The following is an 8,918-nucleotide window of genomic DNA, read 5'->3' as shown; positions in this document are numbered from 1 at the left end:
TCATGGCTGCAATCACCACCTGCAGTGATTTTGGAGCCCAAAAAGATAAAGTCTGACACTGTTTCCACTGTTTCCCCATCTATTTGCCATGAAGTGATGGGACCAGATGCCATCATCTTAGTTTTCTGAATGTTGAGCTTTAAGCCAACTTTTTCACTCTCCTCTTACACTTTCATCAAGAGGCTCTTTAGTTCCTCTTCACTTTCTGTCATAAGGGTGGTGTCATCTATAGGTTACTACTATTTTAAAACTTAGAATTCAGAATTAACTTTTTCACTATATATATACAAAACCAAATTTGTGAAGATAAATACATTTCATTTTTATAATTTTTCCCTCTTCCAGGCCCCCTAAGTTTCAAGGAAATTAATATTATAAGCCAAATTTTTCCTACTATAATTTAAATATTTTCATAATTATCTGTATTTTAAAAGAGATTAGGGCCTTTCCTGGTGATCTACTGGCTGAGACTCTGTACTCTCAATGTAGGGGGTCTGGGTTTAATCCCTGATCAGGAAGCTAGATCCCATATGCCACAATTAAGGGTTTGCATGCTGCCACCAAAGATCCTGCATGCTGCAACAAAGATGGGAGATCCTATATGCTGCAACTAAGACTTGGTGCGACCAGATAAATAAATATTTTTAAGAAGTTAAATTTTAACCAAATTGAAGCAGTTATCATTCAGTTGCTCAGTTGTGTCTGATTCTTTGCGACCCCATGGACTGCAGCACGCCGGGCCTTCCTGTCCTTCACTGTCTCCCAGAGTTTTTTGAAACTCATGTCCATTGAGTCAATGATGCCATCCAACCATCTCATCCTTTGTTTCCCCCTTCTCCTCCTACCCTCCATCTTTCCCAGCATCAGTCGCTTTTAGGTTGGTCATAACTTTCCTTCCAAGGAATAAGTGTCTTTTCATTTCATGGCTGCAATCACCATCTTCAGTGATTTTGGAGCCCAAAAAGATAAAGTCTGACACTGTTTCTACTGTTTCCCCATCTATTTGCCATGAAGTGATGGGACCAGATGACATGAAATGGCAAATGAGTTGACTGTTCGCATCAGGTGGCCAAAGTAGTGGAGTTTCAGCTTTAGCATCAGTCCTTCCAATGAATATTCAGGACTGATTTCCTTTAGGATTCACTGGTTGGATCTCCTTGCAGTCCAAGGGACTCTCAAGAGTCTTTTCCAACACCACAATTCAAAAGCATCAATTCTTCGGTGCCTTCTTTATGGTCCAACTCTCACATCTGTACATGACTACTGGAAAAACCGTAGCTTTGACTATATGGACCTTTCTCAGCAAAGTGATAGCTCTGCTTTTTAATATACTGTCTACGTTTGTCACCACCTCATGCGAAGAGTTGACTCACTGGAAAAGACCCTGATGCTGGGAGGGATTGGGGGCAGGAGGAGAAGGGGACAACAGAGGATGAGATGGCTAGATGGCATCACTGACTCAATGGACATGAGTCTGAGTGAACTCTGGGAGTTGGTGATGGACAGGGAGGCCTGGTGTGCTGCGATTCATGAGGTCGCAAAGAGTCGGACACAACTGAGCAACTGAACTGAACTGAACTGAACATTTGTCATAGCTTTTCTTGCAAGGAGCAGGTGTCTTAATTTCATGGTTGCAGTCACCATCCACAGTGTTTTTGGAGCCCAAGAAAATAAAATAATTATGATAATTACTATTTATTGAGCATGTACTCTGTGTCAGGCACTAGGATTACACACATTATCTCATTTAATGTTATGGCCTGGTGATGAGGTGTGCCACAAAAGTGCACCACATTTACCTGGAAAGCTACCAGATCAGGAAAGTTAAGAAAAACTGGAGCATTCATAAGGCAAAATTGGAATTCCTTGGTGGTACAGTGGATAAGAATCTGCCTGCCAATGCAGGGGACATGAGTTTGATCCCTGCTCCAGGGAGATTCCATGTGCTATGGAGCAACTAAGCCCATGTGCCACAACTGCTGAGATTGCATGCTGCAACTCCCGAAGCCCATGCATCTAGAGCCCGTGCTCCTCAACAAGAGAGGTCACTGCAATGAGAAGCCTGAGCACCTCAACAAAAAGTAGCCCCAGGTTGCTGCAACTAGAGAAAACCCACATGCAGCAATGAAGATCCAGCACAGACAAAAATAATTTTTTAAGGCAAAAATAAATAACTTCATAATTGCAGTGATATTATGGGAAGGTGTTTTTTTTTTTTTAAAGAGTTTGTATTATAATTCTTGCTGATTGTTTACTTATTTTCCCTCGAGAGAAAAATACAATGGTCATTCAAATGTTATATATATATATATATAAAACTGTAACATTAATTTTTAATGGAGAGTAAGTTGTAGAACATTGGCTAATATATACACTTCTCAGTTTCTTACTGTTGTGAAACTATTATATTTTGACTGTTTTCCACCAATTTATGATGTGAGTACTGATTCTATAGTATAACAATGAAGTTGGATGGACAGGAAATTCTGAATATATATTTGCACTCAAGTAAATATGATCAGTAAACAGATCACTGATCTCCACTTTCCAGTCGATGTGCCCTCTCTAGGATATCTCTTTTTATAGAAATGAGAGTGGCTTATACTATCTCACCAAGAAGGGAGACAGGCTGGGGAGATCGGCAGCAGCCTACAGTGTGGAGTGAAATCTCACCCACAACCCCAGGATTCAGTTCCTCATCAGAGGTTTTCAGTCCAGGTGGGAAACCAAGGGATGACCCAGAGAGGGAAAGGAGGTCAAAAATGGTAAGAAGAGACTCCCACTGCAAGGACAGAGCCTGAGCATCATCATCATCCTGGTTGAAGGGGAGGTAGAAGGAGGTGAAGATGCATCCATTTTCTACACTTGCAGCATCTCTTGGCTGGAGATCTGTCAAAGAATCACACACTCTCACATTCACACTTTGAGAACCCTGAGGATGACCACAGTGGTGACAGAACTGAATGAGGACAGCGTTCCAATGCCTACATTTTGGGACAGGAAAATTCTCAACATAAGAAATAAATGGTTTACCAGAATAAGTTCTTCTGGCAGGATTGTGTTATATCTCAACATATTAATCTTATTTTTCTCTGTGTATTTCCTGCCTCCCTCTTGGGCTTCTGAGGGTCAGTTTTCCTTCCCAAGCCCATGCCAAAGCTGAGACCTAGAAAGTACCACTTTGATACGTTAATTCCACTCCCATTTCCCACAGTTCTACTATAAGCATCTCAGTGGGTGACAAACTCTTCAGACTTCTTCTACATGCCAAGCATTTACATGGTATTGTGGGGGAGTCAAAGATATTTAACGTGACTCATCCTCTCATGAAGCTTACAGTCTGAGGAGACAATATATAAATTTAGGAAGAATTAAACAATAAGAGAGAAGATGAGACTTTAAAAAATGTCTCAAGACAGAAGAGAGGACAGCAAATGCTGTGAAGTAAAGGAGGGAACAAATAGTAAGGGCTAGAAAACCTTCACCAAGTAAGCCAGATTCAACTCGGACCCTGGAGAATGGAGAAGATGCCTACTTCTTTATTTGTTTTATTTGGAGGATAATTACTTTACAGTGTTGTGTTGGTTTCTGCCATACAACAATGTGAATCGGCCATAAATATACATATCCCCACTCCCTCTTGAGCCTCCCTAGTTCTGATGATGTGTGTCTTAGTCCACTTGAGCTGCTATAACAAAATACCACAGATTTGGTGGCTTATTAACAGAGTTTATTTCTCATCATTTGGAGACTGGGAAGTCCAAGATTAAGGTACCAGCTTGGTTGTGTTCTGGCCAAGACCCTCTTTATAGTTCATAGATGGCACTTTCTCTCCGTGTTTGCACATGATGGAAGGGCCAAGGGATCTCTGTGAGATCTCTTTTGTAAAAACACCAGATCCTATTCATGAGAGCTCTACCCTCATAACCTAAGCACCTCCCAATGGCCCCATCATCCTAATATCATCATCTTTTAGGGTTAGAATTTTAACATGTATCACTGGTGGGGGGCACAAACTTTCAGAGAGTAGCAGTTGTGGAAAGCAGTTTCTTTTCATACAGGAGAAATCTAACAAAATCTGCAATCCCTTACATGATACAACCCCTGAAAAACATAATTTGGCAATATCTATCAAATTATAAATGACCCAGAAATTCTGCTTGCGGACACTTACCCTACATATGTATGCTTATATGTGCAAAATGACATATGCATAAGGCTGTTTATTGCAGCTTTCTTTCTAATAGCAAAACACTGGAAACAACCCAACTGCCCACCAATAGGGAACTTGTTAAATAAGTGTGGTGGCACATCCAAACAACAGAATACTATATTAGACAGCCACATCAACAAATAAGGAAGTTCTTTCTGCACTGGCATGAAACAGATCTCCAAGATACATTTATTAAGTAAAAAAGGTATAAAAGAGTACGATATGCTCCACTTTGTACATTGGCAACCCACTCCAGTGTTCTTGCCTGGAGAATCCCAGGGACGGGGGAGCCTGGTGGGCTGCCGTCTCTGGGGTCGCACAGAGTCGGACACGATTGAAGTGACTTAGCAGCAGCAGCAGCAGTACATTATATTAATTATGTATATACAGCATGTATACTATGAGCACTTTTCACAGTAAGTACTTGGTACTGTATGTATACTGTGTATACTTAATTTGTATATTATGTACACTATGCATCTTTTCAGATAAAATTTTTTCATTTTTGGAAGGAAAAAATATAGATACATATTTCCTTGTATATGCAAAAAATGCATATCTGAAAGGATGCATCCAAAATTGGTTGCTTTTGAAGGGGCATATTGGGTTTATAGTGGAGAGAATTTTATGGCATAACCTTGAATTAAATGATTACTTACTCCAAATAATTATAATTTTAAAAGTCTGAGCTCTATTATTTGCCTTTCAGGGACTTTCATGTACTTTTAAGAAATGATAACTCTCATTAATGTATAAGGCCAAATATAAGCATCAGAGGTAAGGCAGTTTGAACAACTGAATTCAACAACCACAGGATTTCAATCCATCAGTTCAGTTCAGTTGCTCAGTCATGTCCGACTCTTTGCAACCCCATGAACCGCAGCATGCCAGGTCTCCCTGTCCGTCACCAACTCCCGGAGTCTACCCAAACCCATGTCCATCGAGTCGGTGATGCCATCCAACCATCTCATCCTCTGTCATCCCCTTCTCCTCCCAACCTCAATCTTTCCCAGCATCAGGGTCTTTTCAAATGAGTCAGCTCTTCGCATCAGGTGGCCAAAGTATTGGAGTTTCAGCTTCAACATCAGTCCTTCCAATGAACACCCAGGACTGATCTTTAGGATGGACTGGTTGGATCTCCTTGCAGTCCAAGGGACTCTCAAGAGTCTTCTCCAACACCACATTTCAAAAGCATCAATTCTTCGGCACCCTGCTTTCTTTATAGTCCAACTCTCACATCCAATTGTACTGAATTACTTTCTTTTTTTTTTTTTATTTTTAAACTTTACATAACTGTATTAGTTTTGCCAAATATCAAAATGAATCCGCCACAGGTATACATGTGTAATTTTCCCTGTTTTTCCCTGGCCTCACTGCCAGCACAGCCTCTAGTATGTGGAAGACTGATCAGTTTATTTATGGGCTCTCATTAAGTAGCTGTGGGTCTGGATCCTTATGGTAATAAAGGACACTTTATAAATAATGAGTAGGACAAATAAACCCATTGTTTATAGAACATAGACATGTAATGGAGAAGGCAATGGCAACCCACTCCAGTACTCTTGCCTGGAAATTCCCATGGACGGAAGAGCCTAGTAGGCTGCAGTCCATGGGGTCTCAAAGAGTCAGACACCACTGAGTGACTTCACTTTCACTTTCATGCATTGGAAAAGGAAATGGCAACCCACTCCAGTGTTCTTGCCTGGAGAATCCCAGGGATGGAGGAGTCTGGTGGGCTGCCGTCTATGGGGTCACACAGAGTCGGACACGACCAAAGCGACTTTAGCAGCAGCAGCAGCAGCAGCAGCAGAAGCAGCAGACATGTAATATGCTTCCATAGGTATGAACTAACTAAAATATCTGTACTTTGGGAAAGCTTGCAAGAATGATCCCAACTTACGTTTATCCAGTTGGAAAACTGAGGTTTGCACTAGTGAAGTTTTTGCAAACTGCAAAGTGTAGCTTTGATCAGCGTTTTGGGGGCTATTGGTGACTATCAAAATTCCCAGACTTAGGCTTCCCCTTTCAGCATCTTGGCTTCTGCATGAGAAACTTTGGCTGTCTGCCCGGACATTAAGCATCCAGCCTTTGACAAGGCACAAAAAGCTGTTTTCGCCTAAGTGCTCTGCAGTGGTGAAAAATCTAAAGAGAGATCATGGAGAAGTTACTCGATAGACAACAAAATTTACATAACTGAAACTGATTAGAAGAACTTTTTTGTTGTGAGAACTAAAGAAAATGCTGTGTCAGGACCGAGTAATAGAAAAACAAATACTAGTCTCAGCAAGTGACTGAGAGCAGCCTTCATCTGTCAACCATCTGTCTTCCTTTCTGGACACAGATGATTTAGCAAGCATAGAATGGTTCCTTCCTAGGACATGAAGGTGTTTGGAGACTTAAAAACTTTATTAAAATTTTTTGGGTATCTAGGAGAAAAAAATACAAAAACCTGCAAAAGACAAAAACAACAAACACATGTTTATACTTACCACAAGCTCTATTGAAGTTGCTTCACTCCAAGTGACTGAATAAAAAAAAAAAAAAAAAAAAAAAAAAGCTGTATTGAGAGATGAAAGTGTATTTGGGAAGAGTGAGAGCACTCTTAAACACCTGGAGTCATCCAGACCCAAGTTCCAGTCTTTTTAACTCTATGACCATGGCAGTGTTTTTTAACTTCACTAAACCTATTTCCCTTTGACTAAAATGGGGTAAGGACTAAATGAAGCAGCATAGCTAGAGTACTTAGTACCACGCCTGGTGCTTAGAAAGTCTACAGTTTGTGTGTTGATATTATTGATGCCAAGAAATGGTTTATTATTTTCAGGTTCAAGAGCTAATAATCAGTCAAACTGTTATTGTTATGGATGACTTAAACTATTTTTTTTTAAATTGGAAGAATTTACTGTTAAAATTATTTATTTTTAAAAATAAAAAATTGAAAACTGAAGTGTTTAATTTTTCTATCTTAAAAGTCAAAACAACTGAATTTAAATTATGTCAAGTTAAAGGACTATCATTCGACTATCATTTTTGAATTTTTCATAATGTCAAAATTAACTAGAATTCCTTTTCTTTTTTAGTTTGCACATTTAAAATTCTGGCATTCCTTTTTGGTTCATCTAGGCGCTTCATGTTGATAAATGATGAGCTACTATAAAGCAGAAGTTAGTTACATAGGATAACTTAAAACTTATTTAGGGGAAATTTAGTAAATGTTTATTTTAATAAACCATGTTTTGTTTGTTTTTAAAGAAGGATGCTTCATTCTTTGCTAGTCTCAGAACAAACAGCTTTAAAGTGGAAAGCAATTCCTCTTTTTACACCTCAGGTTAAATATTTGTCTATTTTTCAGTCAAACTGAAAACATAACAAAACAATGACCCAGCTTGTTTCTAACTACACAGAAATGAATACACCGTTAACAATGTTTCCTCTTCATTGAACATTGGCTGTGCACCTACTGTATCCTCTAGACATTGTGGAGAATACAGCTATGACCCAGATATCCAAAAGAACATGAAGATTGAAACATACTATCATTAGTTATGGGCATAGCTCCTCTTCTTCCCAAAACAAAACAAACCATAAGACACAAGTAAGAATTTGTTAGAAATAAGAACACAAACCACTGAATCACCAGAAAATTATTAAAGTGCTTTGAACTCAACCTTTATACCCTCTACCACTTGAGTTATAGTTTATCAAACTACTGTTAATTCATGTATTTTGGTACCTCAGTGACTCTAATCCAAATATGGTATTTTTGTATTGATAGTTCCATGTGTTCTCGTACATTATCACAGTACTGGAAAACACATGGAAGAGAGTCAATAACTGGTATTAAGTTTTTGGCTTGGGAGATGTTTTGCTGTTGTTTTGTTTTTTAGTATTTATTACACACTGGGCAATGTTGCGGAGAAGGCGATGGCACCCCACTCCAGTACTCTTGCCTGGAAAATCCCATGGACAGAGGGGCCTGGTGGGCTGCAGTCCATGGGGTCGCTAAGAGTCGGACATGACTGAGCAACTTCACTTTCACTTTTCACTTTCATGCATTGGAGAAGGCAATGGCAACCCACTCCATTGTTCTTGCCTGGAGAATCCCAGGGACAGGGGAGCCTGGTGGGCTGCCATCTATGGGGTTGCACAGAGTCGGACACGACTGAAGCAACTTAGCAGCAGTAGCAGCAGCAGGGCAATGTTGTGAGTGCTTTACGTGTGCTAATTCATTTAATCTTCCTAAAAACCCTGTGAAGAAAGTACTGTTATCTTCTCTTTACAGATGAAGAGATTGAGGAACAGCAAGTTTAGGTAATTTAGCCAAAGTCATGCTGCTAGAATGTAAAGAGTTTGCCTTCAGAGCCTGTGCTCTTAAACTCTGTACTATGTTACACCCAAATAAGTGACTGAGTCATGGTAATTGTGGTTTCAAAGTTTAATACTGTTGGAGCAGTACACTATAGTGATACCTGCTGGGTTGAACAATTTCAGAAGCAGCCTGAGGTTTGTTAGCCCATGTATTTTTGTTTCTCCAGGCAATGGGGGCTAATCTGACTAGCAGTACTATAGATATTCTAGTATGGGTCTTTCATTGAATCTTTAAACACATATCTGTTCAGCATATACCCAATCGTACAATTGCTGAATCATTGATATATACCTAAGAGTAGAATTTCTGGGGTAGAGTGTAGAAATTACTGGAAAG

This window comes from Bubalus bubalis, chromosome 3 (genome assembly GCF_019923935.1).
Source record: "Bubalus bubalis isolate 160015118507 breed Murrah chromosome 3, NDDB_SH_1, whole genome shotgun sequence".
Classification (NCBI taxonomy): domain Eukaryota; kingdom Metazoa; phylum Chordata; class Mammalia; order Artiodactyla; family Bovidae; genus Bubalus; species Bubalus bubalis.
The sequence above is the reverse complement of the archived record's forward strand: the minus strand, read 5'-3'. Positions refer to the sequence as shown.